The sequence below is a fragment of the Mirounga angustirostris genome, unplaced genomic scaffold, assembly GCF_029215605.1.
Source record: "Mirounga angustirostris isolate CCGP_5_RB_7025 unplaced genomic scaffold, mMirAng1.0.hap1 SCAF_14, whole genome shotgun sequence".
NCBI lineage: Eukaryota > Metazoa > Chordata > Mammalia > Carnivora > Phocidae > Mirounga > Mirounga angustirostris.
The window spans coordinates 36,691,224-36,712,415 of record NW_026991722.1 but is presented as its reverse complement, the minus strand read 5'-3'; the positions used below and the strand labels follow the sequence as shown (position 1 = coordinate 36,712,415).

The following is a 21,192-nucleotide window of genomic DNA, read 5'->3' as shown; positions in this document are numbered from 1 at the left end:
CTCTGCCCCTCCCCCCTCGAGTTTTCTCTCTCTCTCTCAAATAAATAAGTAAATATCTTTGCCTACAACAGGCCGTGAAGATAATTTTCCTAAAACATCATTTTTAATGGTTGCATACTATTTCATTCCATAAATTGACCATTTTCCTATTTTGAAATATTTAGGGCATCCTATTTTCCACTACTGTAAGTAAAAGTGCTAATGCTTATTGTTTTACGCGGGCCAGGCTCTGTCTTAAGTTTTTACATACATTCTTACAAGAATTATCCAGCAGGTACTATTTTCATGCCCCTTTTATAGAAGGATAAGGAAAGGCTGAGAGAAGCTGGTAACTTACCCAAAGTCATATGACTAGTGACAGAACTGGAATTCCCATCTAGATCTCTCTGCCTGGAGAGCCAAGATTATGGACCATCGGGGCGCCTGGGTGGCTCAGTCGTTAAGCGTCTGCCTTCAGCTCAGGTCATGATCCCAGGGTCCTGGGATCGAGCCCCACATCAGGCTCCCTGCTCCGCGGGAGGCCTGCTTCTCCCTCTCCCCTTCCCCCTGCTTGTGTTCTCTCTCTCGCTATCTCTCTCTCTGTCAAATAAATAAATAAAATCTTTAAAAAAAAAGATTATGGACCATCTCAGGATTTACTTTTCAAATGATATTTCCTCATGATAAATACCTGAGTGGAATTTACCGGGTTGAAAGGTAGGGGCATGTGAATATTCCTGATAACACTCCACCAGTCTCTCCCATTTTAACTTCTTCATTCATTGACATTGTAGAATTTCCTGATCTCTTGGACATCTCCACAGGGAGAGACTAAGATTTTCATTTGCTAACAATTATACTTAGAACAATGATCACTATAAAAAAAATTTTTAAGTTTTAAGTTATTGAAAACTAACTGGGAGCCAAGCACTTCACATACACACTTTATCTTATTTAAAACCCACAACCATCCTGCAGGAAGGCAGGGCTCTTAGTATTTATAAATGCACAAACAGGATCAGAGAGAGAAAGGAGTTTGCCCAAAGGCATGTGATTAATAAGAAGCACTGAGGACTCCAAACGTCTAATTTCTGTGCTTTTCGGCTACCACCTGCCAGTTTGGCAGGTACAATAGACAGCTTCTGTCTGTCCAGACTGCATCCCCACCCCCACCCCCCTGCGTCCTGCACGCCCCAGGAGGCAGCCTGTGTCAACCGGCTCCCTGGCTCTCTGGGTTCAGCCACTGGGGAGAGGCCAGCAGGAGATTAGTGGGAGGAAGGAAGAGAATGAATTCTGGGCATTCCCCCACCCTGCCCCCCAAGCTCCCTTTCTATGGGTCGCCTCCTCTGCCTCCATCCCCAGACAGAAAATCTCATTTCCCATCAGGAGCTCTCTCCACACTGCACCCCTTCCATCTCCTGGTTCTAATGACAGTGCCCTCCTTCCCTGCAGTGGAGGGACTGCATCTGCTATTTCTAACCCCAGAGTTCTAGAAAATTCGTTGGGGTTTAACTCTGTTTTTTCCTTCTTGAGAGCCTGAATGAAAGGATCAGCTGAACACCAGCCAGGAGCTTCAACACTGTCCCATCAACTCACACTTGGCCCTTCATCAGTCCATCAACGGTTGCAGCCAAGTTCTTCCTACAGGTGTTACATGCACCGCAGGTAAGGGAATGGCTGAACCTCCCTCGCCTGAAGGTGCTTGAGGCTCCTTAGATGTTGGGCTGCTGAGTGGTTGTGCAACTGCAGCTTTCCAATGGCTTCAAAAACATTGTGAGTTTGAAGTTAGTCGGCCTTTGTGTGTGTGTGTGTTAAGGATGAGCTCTCCCTACATCCTGAGTGGAACAAACTGATTCTTCTAAAAAAACTTTTAATTTTGCCATGCCTTCAAATTTTCAGAATAGTTGCAGGTTTTTTTTTTTTTCCAAGATTTTATTTATTCATTTGAGAGAGAAAATGAGAGACAGAGAGCATGAGAGGGAGGAGGGTCAGAGGGAGAAGCAGACTCCCCGCCGAGCAGGGAGCCCGATGCGGGACTCGATCCCGGGACTCCAGGATCATGACCTGAGCCAAAGGCAGTCGCTTAACCAACTGAGCCACCCAGGCGCCCGGAATAGTTGCAGTTTTATGATGCAGAAAACTCTTTTATACTTGAATTCACCCATTTTTAACATGTTGCCACATCTGCTTGATTATTCTCTATCTATCCTGAGTCATTTGAGAGTAGGCTTCATGCCCCATGCCCCTTAACCTACTAATACTTTGGCGTAGATTTCCTAAGAATAAGGTTATTTTCTTACAAAACTCTACTACCGTCATCAACTTCAGGATATTTCACATTGGCACTTTTATCTCATCTATAGTACATACCACCACTCTCTCCATTAACTCAGTAACGTCCTTTACAACAGCCCTTGTGGGAGAGGCAAAAAACTTTTCGTAGATTCTCTCCCCCTCGATCTTTCTTTTCTTTCTTCCTGGATCCATCCTCCCTTCCTTCCTTTCTTCCTTCCTTCCTTCCTTCCTTCCTTCCTTCCTCTCTCTCTCTCTTTCTTTCTTTGTTTTTTTTAGAGAGGTGGGGGCAGGGAAGAGGCAGAGGGAGAGGGAAAGAATCTTAAGCAGTCTCCACGCCCAGCACAAGCCCGACACAGGGCTTGCCCCAGGCTCACTGTGGGGCCAGATGGGGGTCTCCATGCAGGGCTGGATCTCACAACCTTGAGATCACGACCTGAGCTGAAATCAAGTGTCAGATCGTAACCAACTGAGCCACCCAGGCGCTGCCCCCTCAATCTTTTAGACAGAATACAAGCCTTGATCTGTGTGCAGGGGTGGGGGGGTGGTGTGTGTGTGCGCATGAGTGCAGGAGGTGGGGCGGGGGGAGGGCGACAAGCCATGCTTCCCCCCGCCATTGGTGAAAACTCACTGTAGCTGGGAACAAGGAAAAAAGAAAAGCATACTGTGGGAGAGGCAGGATGGTGCAGAGCGCACAGCCACTGCTGAAAGGGGGGCAGGAGAACTGAGAAAGCCACTCCTCCACCCCTAATTTCAGGGGCATGGTGCACACCTACATCTGAGGTTCAATCAGACCAACAAAGAAAATAGAGAATACACTCCCTCTATGCCCCTGCCACTGCTAAATTAGCACATTTTAAATAGTAAGTAACAGCAGAATACTGTGAGAGAGACAGGATAGCAACAGAGTGTTCCAACAGACCCTCTGAGATGTGTGGCACAAAGGGAAGACCTAAAGCTCAGGCTGGAAGAGGCATTGCTCTGATAAAGCGACCCTCACCCTAAACACGAAGTGTCCCTACAGGAATTTGCAGCTTGAGGCACACAGAAGGTAACCACAGCCACGGCTCATCTCAAGCCCAGTCCCATGTCTGCTGACATTACTCCAAACCCCCATACTAAAGGTCTCCCTGAAGGAAAGACATGCCAATTGCCAGGCATAAAAATGATGACATCAGTTTTTTTGTCCTACACAAGATGTCTAGTTTCCAATAAAATATTATGAGGCATACAAAGAAGTAGAAGAAACATACTCCCAAGAGACAAATCATAACCAGACTCAGAGATGACACAGAAGTTGGAACCGACAGGACATTTAAAATAACTCTGATTAATATGTGATTAATGGAAAAGGTTGACAACATGCAAGATGGGATGACTAATTTCACAAAGAGATGAAAACTATAATAAACTATAAGAAAAAATCAGACAGAAATCCTGGAAAGGAAAAGTACAGTAGTAACTGGCTTATCAGTAGACTCAACACCACTGAGAAAATAATGAGTGTGATTCAAAATAGGTTAATAGAAATTCCCCAAACTGAAATACAAATAGAAAAGAAAAGGGGTGCCTGGGTGACTCAGTCTGTTGGGTGTCTGACTTTGGCTCAGGTCATGATGTCAGGGCCCTGGGATCAAGCCCCACTTGGGCTCCACACTCAGCAGGGCGTCTGCTTGTCCCTCTGCCCCTCCCCCTGCTCATGCTCTCTCTCTCTCTCTCAAATAAATAAATAAAACCTTAAAAAAAAGAAAAAACAAAAAAGAAGAGTATATGTATTGGGGGCTGGAGGGGAAAGGGGACCGGAACATTCAAGGAACAGTGGGACACTATCAAACACTCTGACACATGCATAATTGGAATTCCAGAATGAAAAGAGAGAGGTAGAGAGAATGGGGCAGAAGAAATATATCAATAAATAAATATTACCTGAGAATTTCCAAAATTAATGACTAACACTAAATCACAGATTCAAGAAGCTCAGAGAACACCCAAATGGATCGAAACCAAAGTGACACACACACACACACACAGGCATATCATATTCAGATTACTGAAAACAAAAACAGAGAAAATCTTGAAGGCAGCTAGAGAGAAACATTACATACAAAGGAACAAAGGTAAGAGTTGACAGCAGATTCCTCATAAGAAAATAGGAGGACAATGGCGTGACATTTTTAAAGGGCTGAAAGAGAAAGCTTTCAACCCAGAATATCCTATACTCAGCAAGAATATCTTTGGGGGAAAAAAAGGAGAAATAAATACTTTCTCAGAGAAACACACACTGAGGAAACTCACTGCCAGCATATCTAGTCTACAAGAAATAGTAAAGGGAAGTTCTTAGGCCAAAAAAAAAAAAAAAAAAAAAAAATATATATATATATATATATATATATATATATATATCAGACTGAAAACTAGATCTACACCCACAAACGAGAACTAGAAATTGAATCAAGTAAAATAAAATTCTTTTTTTCCTTATTTTTCATTACTCTGAGACATAACCTACTGCCTAAAGCAAAACAGTGGTCAAGTATTACATGTTTTAAGTAAATGTAAAAGTAAAGAAGTATGACAATAATAGCACAAAGAATGGGAGGAAGAAATTGAGAATATATGGTGGTAAGGCCATTATCCTAAACGTGAAGTGCTATAGATAGTTCGAGATGATTCTGATTAATTTAAAAAAATATATGTAAATCCGAGGGCAATCACTAAAAAAAAATTTTTAAGGAGGTACACATAATAATTATAGCGGAGATAAAATGGAATCACATAGAGTGTTCAAATTACTGGAGAGAAGGCAGAAAAAGAGGAAAAAGGAAATAAAGAACAGGTGGAAAAGATCAGCTAGCGAGATGGTAGGATTTAACCCAATCGTATCATATCAATAATCACATTAAATGTCTTAGATGGACAAAGATAAAACATGTAAACAGGAAGTAAAAGGAAGGCACCGTAGCCGTAGCCCTATTAACACAGATAAACTGGACTGTAGAGAGAGGACTGTTATTAGGGACTCAGAGAGGTATTACATCATGAGAAGGGGTAGATTCTCCAAGAATATGTAGCAATCCTCAACGGCGATGCACCTAACAACAGACGTCCAACCTCCATGAAACAAAAACTGTTAGAGCTGAAAGAACGAACAGTCACATTCCTGATTGTAGTGGAAAGTTCAACTTTCTTCTTTTCTGGTACTTGACAGAACAAATAGACAGAAGATCCGTAAAGGTAAACAAGACCTGAACAACACAATTGACCACATCATTTTTCCTCAGGCTCCATTGTTACATTTCTAAAATCCAATTCTTCTTTTTCTCATTCTTTCTGTGTGATTCCCTTCTATCCCCATCCCAATCTGGAAGCATGTAGGATCTCTTTCTCTCTCAGGTTCTGAGATGTCATGATAATGGTCCTCCGTGTGAGTCTTTTTCGTCTGTTTGGCTGGGCATTTATTTGGTTGGCCCATGTAATCTAGAGATACAGATTTTTCCCTTCTGTTTCCTTGTTCTGTTTTCTGGAATTCCTATTAGCAGATGTTGGATTCTTAGAATAGACCTCCAATTTTCTCATTTTATCCCTCCCACCTTCCTGATTTCTCCATCTTTGCCTTTTAAACCTACCTTCTTGGAGATTTTTTTCAACATCATCTTCTATGTGTTCTATTATATTCATATATTAGAGTTATACCATATTGTACATTTCCAAATACTCTTTCTTTTTCTCTAATTTTTCTTGTTCAGAAACTCCTATTTTTATTGCAGAGTGAAATGTCCTCTTTTATCTTTTTGAGGATGGTATTTTCGGATTTTTTTTTTTGTTTAAAGTCTCTATTGCTTTCTTCACTGTCTCTTTCTCCAGGTTTCTTTTCTTCCCTCCTATTTGTTTTGCAACCTGACTCATTTTGGGGCCTTCCTTAAATATCTGATAGTCTTGATTGGAAGGGACTACTTATATTCAAAAATTAACTGAAGCTTCAGAATGCATGGAATGATAGGCTTTATTATAGAGTGATAGGGGCCTTTCTGTGAGTTACTCTCAAAGGTTTCTAGAAGTTTCTAGAAGCACTGGGGGAGGGGGTGTTCCAACTCTCCAGAAGAGACTCCATCAATGAAGGAGGAGTTATGGTGATGGACCCAACCAAAGAATCTTGGGAACTGTTCTTATTTTGCCTTCCGTAGATGATGATCACTTGGTTTACCAGGTTGACCTTGGCCCAGAGTCTGGAGGAATAAGCCACTGTTTACATCTGAACTGTTGGTTGAGTTGCCTTCTTTCCTATCCTCTCTGCCATCTGGGTTTCCAAGTCCCAGCCTGCAGGTCTGGAGGGTCCAGATCTGATCTCGCCTTCTCAACATCCAGATACTGCCAAGGGCTGTCATTGACTGGGACCCCACTGGCAGGAGGGACACACTTACTGTCCGAGGCTTTTTTGGGTACTAGTAACAGAAGCCCAGATCCTATAAGATTAAGCAAGAAAGTCTGGGCTACAGTAAATAATCTATGACAAGGCAGGCTGGAGCAGGCCTCAGAGACAGCAGCAGCGTGTTCTCTTTCCATTCATATGTCGGCTTCTGCCTGCATGTGGCTCTCATTCTCTCGTACAACTGCATATGTTCTGGGGGGTTATCTAAGACATGGTTGACAAACCTAGAGGTATATAAGTGCATGAAGGATAGTGTTTCATTTTAAAAGATAAAGGCTGACTCTGTAACACATCTGAGAGTTCTCACCTCCTTGGGCTTTGAGTGACAATAAGCAAAAAGCAAATGACTTCAGAAGGGAAAGCCAGAGTAGAGCTGAACACTGTCTGCCGGGACCTTTGATCTTAATCTGCCCAGGCAAGCTTGGAAATGAGCTGTGTAACTCATGAGCCTTGGAAATATTCTGGAACAGAGGCGATTTACTGTACTGCACCTGAATAAACAAAAAGTCATGAGATTGCTTCCTCACTTCCCCTTCATCAAAAGCTGATTCCCTTCTTAAAGGGATACTCATGTTTCTGCATTCATATTTTCCCTGCCAAAAGAACCATTTAATATTATTCTGATGCCACTTGAGAGAAGAGGTAAATTTCCTAGATCCATTGAAAGAAATAATATACACTCCAGAAAGACAGAAACTAGGAAATGTAAGATTCTGAGGGAAGTGTATAGAAATAAAACTTGAATCAAAATATCATTGACTAGGAGCACCTGGATGACTCAGTCAGTAGAGCATGCAACTCTGGATCTCTGGGTTGTGAGTTCAAGCCCCATGTTGGGTACAGAGATTATTTAAAAATAAAATCTTAAAAAAAACTATGGTTGACTAGAACAAAAAGGTAGTGGAGAAGGAAGAAAAAGTGAGCAACCAGTGTAATGCTAGAGAAACCCAACTGAATGAGAATCTATAAAACCTTCTGGAAAAGCAACATAGGATGGATGAATGAATAGATCATAGATAGATAGTTTTCCTGATTACCACTGACATTAAGCACCTATTCATCTGCTTCTTGGCTATTTTTATATATTCTTTTGTGAATTGTCTGAGGGACTTTTTTTTTTCAATGCCAAGATCAGCAAAAGGTACTGTAAGTAACTGTTCAGGGAGAGGCAAAAGAAGGGAGAATGGACAGTAGATCCAGTGTGACAGATAATGAGGATAAGCAGATTCCTTAACACCTATTTTGTTTTAGTCCTCCATTTCTTTTTTTTTTTTTTTAAAGATTTTATTTATTTGTTTGACAGAGAGAGACACCGCGAGAGAGGGAACACAAGCAGGGGGAGTGGGAGAAGGAGAAGCAGAGCGGAGCAGGGAACCCTGGATGTGGGGTTCGATCCCAGGACCCTGGGATCATGACCCGAGCAGAAGGCAGACGCTTAATGACTGAGCCACCCAGGCACCCCCTCCATTTATTTTTTTTTAATATTTTATTTATTTATTTGAGAGAGAGCAGAGAGCACAAACGGGGGGGTGGGGGTGAGCAGAGGGAGGGGGAGAAGCAGACTCCTGGCTGAGCGTGGAGCCTAACACAGGGCTCAACCCCAGGACCCTGAGATCATGACCTGAGCCAAAGTGAGACACTTAACTGACTGAGCCACCCAGGTGCCCCAGTCTTCTATTTCATGGAGGAGAATGTTGAAGCTAAAAGGAGGAAAGGCAGCTCCACATATAGGAAGAAATAGTGGGTCCATAGACAAACTGGGGAGTAAGGAAGAGACCTAGTGGTCCACCAATAACTATTTTCCTCTTCTTTCTTGAGAACTCCCAAGTTTTAGCTAGATGTAGGGTGACAAACTTTCCTGTTTGCTTCAAACTAAGAAGGTTCCCAGGATGCAGTACATTCAGTGCTAAAACTGGAAAAGACCCAGGTAAGTTGGGATGAGTTGGTCACCTGAGGTAGGTCCTCAGCAATTTGAGATGAAAATGATCATTTTCCAGCCTCTTTTTCAGCTAGATGTGGCTCTGTGATTAAGTTATGACCAGTGAAATAAAAACAAAGGTGTTAATCTGCACTTTCTGATTTGTTCACGTTAAAAGAAAGAGCATGCCCTTCCCTTCCTTCCATTTTGTCTTCCCACTGGCTCAAATGAAGAAGAGAGAAGGAGCAGGTAAAGCCATCTTAAACTGTGAGGTCAAAGTCACCTGTTAAGAAGCCAGAACAACAGGAGAGGAGGATGCAGAGTCCCTGATGTGTGAAGCTGCCATCATAACCAGAGATACCTACCCAGCTTTTATGTGAGAGAGAAATAAACTATTTTTTGCTTAAGCCCCTGTGCTTTAGGCCTCCTTTTATAGCTGCCTACCTAATATAAGAGTTCAACTGGGTAAGCTAAATAATTTCAATGGGTTTAAATGGGTTTTTGATCTTCAAAAGAGGGAAGAAAGCATGGTCCATAAACCCTAAACTGGTGAGTTTGATGACAGTCTTGGGTCATTTTCTGGAGTGAATTAATAAAAGGATGTTGGTGAGTCACTTCGAAAGGTAGCAGAGATTGCTAGGCTCTGAAATGGTTGCACCAAGAACAAGTCTTGTTGAACTTGTCTTGGTTTCACTCTTTTGAGATGGTTGCTATACTGGTAGGTAAGCAGAGCATGTACTTGTGACAAGGTTACTGACAAGAACACACATGTCATCCATGCAGATTTGTTCTGAGTACAAATACAACGAAGGTAGATTAATAACGGTTGAACAGTCATACCCAAAGGGTATTGAGAAATGCATCCACATCAACTTGGAAGGAAATTTTAAGACAGAAGCCTTGATCTAGCTAAATATTTTATCGGTGATTTGGAGTGATAGATAGCAAAGTACTCATCAAATTTGCAAATGCCAAGGAAAAGAATAAATACTGATGAAGACAGAATCAGGACTAAAAGCTCTTGTTGGCTTGAGTGGCAGGATTAAACTAATAAAGTGAGGTGATAAATGTGTGTTCATGCACTCAGATTTTTTTTTAAGCACATCTAATAAGATAAGAAATGGGAGACATGTGAATGAGTGTTATTTGTGGAAAAGAATTGGAATGTTTTAGATGATGGCTCAAAATGAGTCGATGGGCAAAGCTGGAGCAGTTCTGACTGCATTAATGGAGTGACAGGGTCTGCCATGGAGAGTAGGTGGGTGGGCACGGCTCCGCTAGCAGCATTCTAAGTGACAGTTCTCATACTACAATGTGAAAGATAGAGAGGCACAGCTTAAGGAAGTGGGGGAGACATGAAACTGACCTCAAATATTGGAGGGCTCTCCTGGGGGCACTCTAACTCTAGTCTCTCACTCTGATGCTCACATTTTCCTCCTCTGTTTTATCTGACTATCCACCTGCTCCTGACCTTCAATTGGCACTCTGTTCCTGCTGCTTCTCTTCACATATATTTTTTAAAACTTTCGTTTATTTATTTTAGAGAGGAAGGAGGGGCGAATGGAGAGGGAGAGAGACTGCAAAGCAGACTGCAAAGCTGAGCCCGATTGGGGGCTCAAGCTCACAAGCCTGAGATCATGACCTGAGAGTCGGACACTCAACTGACTGTGCCACCCAGATGCCCCATGTCTTCACATATTCATTCTTCCTGGGGCTCTCTGCCTTGGGAAAGCTCTCTTTCTGACCCAAGACCTTGACCTCAAGGAGGTTGAATGGACACAGGGTGGAGGAGCTAAAGGTGAGCAGTGGGAATGATTACCCAAGCACTTCCTCTGAAGGAGGTGTCTTTTTAGATTGTGAGCTGCATCAAAAAGATAATCAAAAGTAGCAACTTTTTAATAGGTTCTTTTCTCTGAATTGTAGAAGTTGCTGTGTGTCTGAGGACTAATTGGTATTATAGAGCACTATGATGAACAGTATACCTTAAATAGCTCTCCCAAAGAAACAACTAAAACTGCTGAATAAAAATTTTAAAAACACGTATTCATAAATGCATCACTGAAATTGCAGTAAAAAAGCCTCACAACAGGGTGCCTGGGTGGCTCAGTCGTTAAGCGTCTGCCTTCGGCTCAGGTCATGCTCTCAGGGTCCTGGGATCAAGCCCCGCATCAGGCTCCCTGCTCTGCGGGAAGCCTGCTTCTCCCTGTCCTACTCCCCCTGCTTGTGTTCCCTCTCTCTCTCTGTCTCTCTCTGTTAAATAAATAAATAAAATCTTTAGGGGAAAAAAAAAGCCCACAAGCCAAAAAGGAAATGAAAGTTGAAATCCAGATAGGAAAAATAACCCTGAGGTTGGCTTTCACCTTGCGGCCACCTGCCCAACCCTAGGGACCTTGAGCTTTCCTTCGTTAGCCCTTCAGGGTACAAAAATCAGAAGCTAACGTCCAAGGCAAGCCCAAAGTGCAGAATCTAGAATGATACCCTGTATAAAGCTGGGAACCCCAAGGACTATAGTTCCAATGTAATGACAAATGACAAATCAATTTGCTCTGATGAAAATGACAACAAGGGGGTGCCTGGGTGGCTCAGTCCTTAAGTGTCTGCCTTCGGCTCAGGTCATGGTCCCAGGATCCTGGGATCGAGCCCCGCATCAGACTCCCTGCTCCATGGGAGGCCTGAAATGGCATGAAAATCACAAGTGACAACAGAAAAAGTACATAAATTAGACTTCATCAAAACTAAAAAATGTGCTTCGGTGGACACCATCAAGAAAGTTAAAAGATAACCCACAGAATGGGAGAAAATATTTGTAAATATTATATCTGAAAAGGGTCTTATATCCAGGGGCACCTGGCTGGCTCAGTTGGTAGCCCATGCAACTCTTGATCTCAGGGTTGTGAGTTTGAGCCCCACGTTGGATGTAGAGATTGCTTAAAAATAAAATCTAAAAAAAAAGGGTCTTGTATCCAGAATATATAAAATCTCTTACAACTCAGTAATAACATGGCAGATAACCCAATTTTTAAAAATGGACAAGGAGAAAAAAAAATGTACAAGGGATTTGACTAGAGATGTCTTCAGAGAGAAATACATCAATAAAATTACCAGTGAATCTAAATATTGTTAACCTTTCTAGAACAAATAAAAGTAGTGTATATAATGTCCAAACTACCAGACAGGTAAAAATAAAATGAAGGGAGAAAAAGCAGAATGAATTTTTTAAAAGGCAAAAAAGGACACAAGAAACAAAAACAGAAAGAGGACAGATAGGAAGTATAAAATAATAAAAAAAAGAAAGTATGAAATAAACAGCAGAAACAAGTTCAAATAGAATTCTAAATAGAATATACTCAGTTTTAAAAACAAATTTAGTTGCACAGATTTTAAAAATCTAGTTATGTGTCATTTTCAAAAGATATAACTAAAACAGTTGAAAATGGAAAGATAGGAAAAAATGCCAAAAACAGAAAAATAGGTAGTGTAACTATATTAACATCAGAAAAAATAGATGTTAAGGTGAAACTAAAGGACACAGATTTTCCTGTCAATGTGAAGAAGAAATTTCTAAGGGAGTCAAACAAAAGTGGAATGAGAGACCTGTGGAGTCACTGAATTCCCCATCCCTGGAAAAATTCAAATCTGAGGTGATGACCACTTGATCAGTGGGTCCGTGGGGGACATTAAGCCACCACAGAAAGGTTGGGAATTAATGACCATATAGTTCCTCTCTATCCTGAAATCCTAATATTTTATCTCATTTTCCCATGGTCTTTCAAATTGTTTCATCCTCTCATGGCTAGCTGATTTTCTGATTAGTCATGCATCAGAAGGAAATTTTGATGTTCCCATTTCATTCTGAAGCCTCATCTTTAAAGTAACAAGTCGTGTGCACCTGTGTGTATACGTAAGAGGGTGATTTCTGTGTGTGTTGGAATGTATATGTACTCACACGTCCACTGTTAGGACTTCAGTTTCCTCTGCTTTAAGATTTGTCTTCTGACTGTTTGTCTGAGAAAACCTCCCAAAGGGAAATTTTAATGTTATATATCATCTAATTAAGTCAACAACAGTTAGTAGTCAGAGTTACTAACAGACAAGCAAAGAAAGAAACACTGCAATGCCTTCAGAACAGAGCAATATCTTTCCAGGGTGGGGTGGGTGGCAACTACTTGGCAACAGCAGTCAGCTGTTCTTTTGCAATACAGATCCTCAGGTTTTTAACTGCCAGATCAACATCTATAAAAAAAAAAAAAATCTCAAAGAAGTTTTTGGAAGGTCTCCGGGGTTGGGAGTGGAGAAAGCCAGCTCTACCTGCTCCAAGATATTCCAAGGGTGGGACCTAGAGAGTTGTATTTTTCCCAAGCATCTCCAGAGGATTCTGAATCACACTAGGATTGAGAAACATGAATTTAAGGTATCTCAAGGCCTTTTCATAGAAGAAGTAAGCTCTTTTCCCAGGCTTTTAAATACCAATTTCTCTAGAATATTCCTTGATCGTTTTCTTTTATTGGAGACACAGAGATTATAAAGACATTCGGAGGTAGTATCCTCACTTTTATTCATTTCTGTGGGGGGAAACCATCTCAGGTCTTTGTTTTCAGTCAGATTTCATTTATTCTTATCTACTTTGAAAGGAGATCATGTCATTATTCACTGTGATGGCAGGAATCTGCCCTTCGTGGTCTAAGTGATCTAGGCATATACCCACAAGAAAAAGACAAAAATGCTCACGGTTTTATTTTCTTTGCTGGTATAGATACCTAGGTAAGGGAATGTGGGTTCTATGACCCTAAAAGAAAGTATAATAATAGTCTCAAGAGGACAGACCGAACTAGCAAAAAGCTCATTGTAGATGTGACCACGCTGCAGGACAAGCCAAAAAGAGGAAATGAAAAAAAAAACAAAACATCAACTTCTATAGTCGTTTGCTAAATAAGTGGCCTGTCATAATACGATTTGAAATGTTTATTTTAAATTATTTTTTCACGACAGTAATGGGGAAGGATTAGTAGAAAAGGTAACTAAGTTTTAGCAAAAAGAGGCAACAGAACAAAGGAATGGCTAACTTTGTTCCCTGGTCACAAAGTCACAAAATTTAATATTTTTACCAGAAGGTGCAAAAATAGACTTTACTAAACACAATCTCATCAGACACAAAATAAATGTCTGAATCCAATTTGGCTCATTATGAATTCATTATGTAAGAGCCATTTAAGAATTCATTCTTCAGCTAGACTGCAAGTGTTGTCCTATAGATTAAAGTCCTCTGAGAAATAATTGTGTTCCTCTTATATGTACCACACATGTCTTGAGCACTGCTGACCATGTAATAGGATATCAAAAATGCCTGTTGGTTAAATAATTGAATGCTTTTCAAAAAGCATTCACTGTGAACTCACACATCCTAATGAAATTTCAGTGCACTAAGTTAAAGAGAAAACTCTTAAAAGCTTCCTGAGAGCAAAAACAACTCATTTGCAGAGAAGGGAATCATACTGGCTTTCAGATTCTCCAGCCTTAGGCGGGAATACAATGGAACAATGCCTTCAAAATGTGAACAGAAAGTGGCTTGGAACACAGAATTCTAAACCTAGCCAATTTATCAGTCTGCAAGTCAGCCTGAACGAACTCAATATTTACCTCCCTTTCTGGGAAAAAAAAAATCACTTGAGCATATGCTCTAAGAAAATGAAAATAGAAATAAAAAAAGATGAAGATATGGAATCCAAGAATTAATGGCCACAACTCAGAATAGCAATAAAAAGAATCCTTAGGCTCTTGGCTGGGCAGCAGGCATAAAAGCAACTGGTTAAAAGTAAAATACATAGAAGACTTGCAGATGAATGTATTTGATAAGAAAATGGGTTTGCTGGGCGCCTGGGTGGCTCAGTTGTTAAGCGTCTGCCTTCGGCTCAGGTCATGATCCCAGGGTCCGGGGATCGAGCTCCGCATCGAGCCCCGCATCGGGCTCCTTGCTCTGTGGGAAGCCTGCTTCTCCCTCTCCCGCTCCCCCTGCTTGTGTTCCCTCTCTCGCTGTGTCTTTCTCTGTCAAATAAATAAATTTAAAAAAGAAGAAAAAAAGAAAATGGGTTTGCTTCAACAAATAATATGACTTAAGAGTTGCATGAACTTAGTGATAGAGTGAAGGTGATTGTTTCCTCTGTCAATGAGAAAAGACTAAGGCAAACAGAAACTCCCTGAAAAATGAAAACCTCTACAACAAAATCATGGCCTCTGTAAAACAAATCACATGTAGCATGATTCTGAATAGCATATAGAGTTTAAAGAGTGATAAACCGTTCAATCTTGGTATTGGAAATATTCATTTTGGACCTATACATACTTAGGAAAAGACTTTCATTTCTTTTTTTAAAAATTACTACTACTATTATTATTATTATTATTATTATTATTATTATTATTATTATTATTTTAAGTAGGCTTGTGGAGCCCAACGTGGGGCTTAAACTCATGACCCTGAGATCAAGACCCAAGTTGAGATCAAGAGTCAGATGCCCAAACAACTGAGCCACCCAGGCAACCCCATTTCCTTCTCTACAAGTCCAACTACATTTCTTGATTCTGCAGAAAATAATACTTACAACAATTAGAGTATTTTAAGTGTTCCTTACTGGATTTTAGTTTTTTTGAATCAACTTGTATACAACACATAGAAGACTTAATTATAGTTCCAAAACAGAGGGGAAATGTTATGAAACTTCACAATGTATGAGTTATGAGATAGAAGGGGAAGAGAGGGTATGAAGGGGTATGAAAGTGTAAGGGTGTACATATCCTCATTTTTTATAATGAGGACTTGAAGATACTAGCTAAATTTGAATACTTTAGGCACTATCCAAAGTTGAGAGAAAGTATTTTCTCTCTATAAAGTTATAAAGTAGAACTACTTATAATACAACTAACAAAATTTTGAGGAAAGGAGGGAATCAGAGGTAGTGTGAATGAGCTCAATTCCTTATCTTTTTGCTTAAATTATTTATTTATTTGACAGAGAGAGAGAGAGCACAAGTAGGCAGAGAGGCAGGCGGGGGAGAGGGAGAAACAGGCTCCCCGCTGAGGAAGGACCCTGATGCAGGACCTGATCCCAGGACCCTGGAAACATGACCTGAGCCAAAGGCAGACACTTAACCTACTGAGCCACCCACCATCACAATTCCTTATCTTTGCTAAGTGGGAATCAATAGAAACTTGTGTGGGATAGATTGGATCATTGTTCCCAACTTTCTGCTCCCTCTTTGTAATAGATTATACATCCATACTCTTTGTCCATATGATTTTGTTGTGCCTTCTGGTGGGGCATAAATAGTGTCATCCCTACTCCATTGACTCTGGCCTTAGCCATATGAATGATTTTGAACAAAGAAATGTGTTTTGGTTGCTTCTCTTTAACTATGGCCCTTTGCCATGGAAAGAGCATACCCCAAGTGATAGACACTCCTTTAGCCCAAGTCCCGAAATTAGAAGATACATAGAGCCAAGGCTTGCCAAGTCCAGCATAGTGGCAGCCAATGGTTTGTGAGCTTGCAATAAGTGTTTATTATAAGCTACAATTTGGGGATTGTTTGTATGACAGCAAAAACTAACAAACACAGTCTGAAGTTGATAAATCAAGAATTGGAACTATAAGTATACTATTTAGAGTTAGGAGAGTTATTCATCAGGAGAGGTAGGGATGGCAACCACCAAACAAATTAAAGGTAGTTACCTCTGGAAATGCTGTTGGGGGAGAGATTATAAGTTTTTGCTTCATATCTTCCTGTCCTATTTGAATTTTGTATCCTATGTATGTATTACTTCTATATTCAAAATGTGCAAAGTACAGTGCAAACCATCCAGGAGGTGATAGGAGCTTTAAACACATAAAACATTATAGCAACAATGGGATGAGGCAGCTTATTTGTGTTGGGGGGAAAATGCTACAGATAATGAAGTTATAGGAATTCAGAAAAAAGAAAAAATCAATCTGATTGAAGAAGTTGTAGAAGGTATGGAAAATTGCACTGGAGCGGCATCCTTAGGGATTAAATAGGTGGAGGAAAGTAGGCAAGGAAGCAAATAGCATAACGAATGTGGGGAGGAGGGAACAGGGGGGTGGGTGGTGTGATTGGAGCAGAGGCTTATGGGTGAACTGTGGGCAAGAGGGCTGGGACAGGTGGAAATGGAACCAGACTGTGCAGGGCCTGGAATCCCTGGCTGATGTGTGTAGCCAGAGAATGGAAGAGGACAAGAAAATGTATTTTATAAATCTCTAAAACTCAGTCTTGACTGGAAAAATTCTGCAGTCTTCTCCCCAACCCCGTGCTATTTAACATGTTTTCTTTCTTTGGTTCTTCCTAAATGCCATCTAATCATACCATGAATTCCTATGCATTGATAGTTAAAATTGTGTCATCTTACTCCGTAAGTTGAGCCCCAAACCCAACATCTCTTCCATTTCTCTTCATTTCAGGTTCATGCCATTTGATTTGCTTTTAAGTAATGACTGCCCAAATCTGTGCCAACTAAGACTTGTTTCTATTGTCCTTGATGATTTTTGTCCCCAACTTAGGTTTTCCTTCTATCTTGACTCCTGCTTTTCTTAAAAATTTAAAAAATTTATATTTTTAAATATAACTTAAATATAAATAAATATAACATAAATATAACTTCTAACTCTTTTTAAAATTTATTTATTTATTTATTTATATTATTTTATTTATTTAAGTAATCTCTACACCCAACATGGGGCTTGAACTCATGACCCAAGAGTCACATGCTCTTCCAACCCAACCAGCCAGGTGCCCCTGACTCTCTTATCTTCAGTTTCTTAGGTTCATTTTCATTTTCAACTTCTTAGTTCCTTCTTTGCCATCATTGGCCATATGTCCAAATGGTGTCTCCTGAGCCATATCGGGGCAAGGCCGATTCCACCTGCAGTGCCTTGGGCTCTCGCTGTCTCAACCTTTTCATTCCTCCACACTTACTGACCTCAGACTCCACTGAGTCCCTGATCTATCAGTTCCCAGCATTTCTCCCATTTGTTTCCATATAAACATTGTCTCCCATAGAAATGTCCCTAGTATATCTGTGGAATTCCCAGTAAACCTGCAGTAAATCTTCCCTTTCGTCTCTGACTCAAGAAAGCGTATTGGAACGCAAGAAACCGGGGGTGACATTTTTATAGGAATAATCTGCAATCCTCTAATTTATGTTTTAAAGCTTTATTTTCAACTTCTGATTCCAGAAAAAGATGGAATAGTGAACGGAGTGCATTTCCCACTAAGAACAGCTAAAAGCCCTGGACATTTTATGTAAAACGAACATGAGAAGACTCTGAAAGGTAGGGAGAAGAAAACCATTTACTACGGGCCCCTGGGATCTGAGGGATGACAGGGCAGTGCGCTCTCTGAATTTTCTTTTGTTTTATAGACCCTGGTCTGAGTGCTGCAGAAGCTGGGAACCTGGAAACACCATGGGAACAGGCTTTTAAAAACAATAACAACAACAAAAAACAAAATACAAAACAAAACCCAAGAAATGCCTGCTCTTGCTAACTAAAGAACCAGGGAAGGGGCAACCTAGAAAACTTTTACACAGCAACTTCCCAATTCCAGCCGACCTCTGCAGAAAAAAATGCAACCTCACTCCATCCCAGTCAGCAAAGGCTGAATAGAGAGCTTGCACCTTCTCCCTTTCCCCTGTTGCGACAAGGTACCCCTAGTGACTCCCAACCCCCTGGCTGGGGTGGCGGCAGAGAAGACCAAGTGGGGAGCCAGGACTTCCATCCTGGTCCAGTTGACAGAGTGATTAGCACAAAACAAAATAAAATGACCCACGTACAAGCAAGGGCATTATGCTGAGTGGAAAAAAAAAAAAAGCCAGTCTCCAAAGGCCACATCCCGTATGATTCCGTTTATATAACATTCTTGAAATGACAAAAGTATAGAAATGGAGAACAGAGTTTGCCAGGGGTCAGAGAGACTGGGCTGGGGAGGGGTGGGTGTGACTATGAGGGGGTAGCGGGAGGAAGATCTTTTTGATGGAATAGTTCTGTATCTTGATTCTGATAGTTGTTACAGTGATAAAATGTGATAAAATTGATAAAATGGCACAGACCTATACACACCCATAATACCAATGTCAATTTCCTGGTTTTGATTTTATGCTATGTAGTTCTTTTTACGTTATAGATGTAACCAAAGGGGATGCCTGGCTGGCTCAGTCGGTAGAGCATACTACCCTTGATCTCAGGGTAGAGAGTTGGAACCCCAGGTTGGGAGTAGAGCTTACTTAAAAAAAAAAAAAATGTAACCAAAGGGGGGAAATGGACAAAAGGTACAAAGGACCTCTCTGTACAATTTTTACAACGTCCTATGAATCTATAATTATTTCAAAATAAAAAGTTTAAAGAAAGTGTTATCCTCCCATTTTCATACTTCTGATAGTCGTTAATGTTACAATCCAAATTTTCGAAGCTCTCTGCCTTCTGGGGACAATGTTGGAATTGATTGCATTTTCTGCTCCTTTGGAAGCTGGATGTGGCATGGGGTTTGATTTGGTCATTGAAATGCATGCATAAAAGAGACACTTGGGGAGGAAAGTGTAGAGACCGTTCAAAATCCAGCACGTGTAGAGAGGAGAAAGGGCCCCCACGTTCCCGAGGCTTCAAGCCCAAGAAGGCAGCTAGGCCTTCGGTGGGAAAAGCAAAACAAGAAGTGAAAAATCATAAAATGATAGCGTTTACACATTCTGCGTAATTACCACCTACTTCATGTCATTTGACTCCTGTGTGGGCTTGTGTTTGCCTATCCCTCTTTCAGTGTCACCTTCTTCTGTTCTTCCCCATCCTGTCAGGATGTTTGACACACAATTCTGTGTAACAGATCCCCTCCCTCCCCCTCCCGCCCACCACGTGGGCTCAATTATTCTTGGGCAGTTTACCCTGCTTTAGGCAATCTCCCACATGTCCCCATTACAATGAATCCTATTCTCCCTCTTTCTAGCTAATTGGGAACAAACAACTAGTCCTCATTCACAAGTTAAAAGAATATTAGCATTATTCAAATAATAGGGAGGGTCTGGTAGAAACAAGGCACTGAATTAATCATTCACTCAATGGAGCAGCGCCCCTGGTGCGCCTCTCAGGGGCCTTGGTGAGAAAAAGTCAGGGCCGGTAGACTAGTTCATGTAGGTTAGTCCACTTCATGTCTCCACTAATCTTCTAAAGGTTAATTTCTTCCATGGTAGAATCATAGAACTCATGAAAAACCCATAAAATCATGAAAAAATCCTAAATCATACCATTATCTGGCCCAAAGGTAGTGCTCCCCCCGGAGCAATACATCACAGCCGGAAGAAGCCGGTGAGTCTGGGGCATAGGACTGACGGGGAGACAGAAATAAATTGAGAAAGATTATGTCAATGTCCTAACTTTGGATTCCCAGTCTGAGTCTTTACACCCCTCTCCTTGTTGTAAGATACCCAGTTCTTTCTTGCTCTCAAGGATGTTTACCCTTTTCTACCTCATTTCCAATTCTTCTAGTGGGTAAAGTGAAGACACATTTTGAATGAGTAAGAGTGGGTAGATTGAGGGTGTGGAAGGGTTATTGTGCTTGGTTGTACAACGAGTTGCAAAAAGTGCATTTTATTACGTTTTACAGTGCAAACAGCATACTCCATTTGCTTTTGTGAAGAACTTGTTACCAGTAGATAAGGTAATATTTTCCTGGGCTACTTTGAGGCACACAGATTTTTTTCACCTATGTTTTATTGAGATAACATTTATATATCATAAAATTCATTAGTTTCAAAAGCACAATTCAGTGATTTTTAGTAAATCTAGAGTTGTGCAGCCATTACCACAATCTGATTTTAGAACATTTCCATCACTCCAAAATGATCCCTTGTTCCCTTTTGCATTGACTTCCCATCCCCAGCCCTAGACCTGGGCAACCAGTAAACTGTCTGCATAGATTTGTCTTTTCTAGATGTTTCACAGAAATGGAATCATACAATAGGTGCTCTTTTGCATCTGCCTTCACTTAGCTTAATGTTTCTGAGTTTCCTATGTGTTGTATCTTTTTTAATACAATTTTTTAAAGATTTTATTTGAGAGAGAGAGAACACAAGTGGAGGAGGAGGGGCATAGGGAGAGGGAGCCCTTCGACGGATTTGATCCCAGGACCCTGGGATCATGACCTGAGCCAAAGGCAGGCACTTAACTGACTGAGCCACCCAGGTGCCCCTACGTTGTATCTTCCATGAATATTTCATTCCATTTTATTGCTGAATAGCATTCCATTATATGGATATATCACCTTTTGTTTACCCATTCACCTGTTGCTGGACATTTGGATTGTTTCCACTTTTTGGGTGTTATGAATAATGCTGCTGGTGAATACTTCTGTACAACTTGCCATATGGGCATGTTTTCAATTTTCTTGGGTACGTACCTAGGAAATGGGATTGTTGGATCATACGGTACTTTTACGAATAACCTTTTTTAAGAAAACTTTTCCAAAGTGACTGCACCATTTCACATTCCCATCTGCAGTGTGTGAGGGATCTAATTTCTCTT

At 40.9% G+C, this 21,192-nt stretch overlaps 1 long non-coding RNA gene across 1 annotated transcript; it reads left to right on the top strand.

Moving 5' to 3' along the window:
• The first annotated feature begins 1,344 nt into the window (after window positions 1-1,344).
• Window positions 1,345-19,477, top strand: LOC123852651 (uncharacterized). Its single transcript, XR_006792964.3, has 3 exons — window positions 1,345-1,644; window positions 17,860-17,955; window positions 18,045-19,477. It is a non-coding gene; the product is annotated as an uncharacterized LOC123852651 (long non-coding RNA).
• Window positions 19,478-21,192: the final 1,715 nt, after the last annotated feature.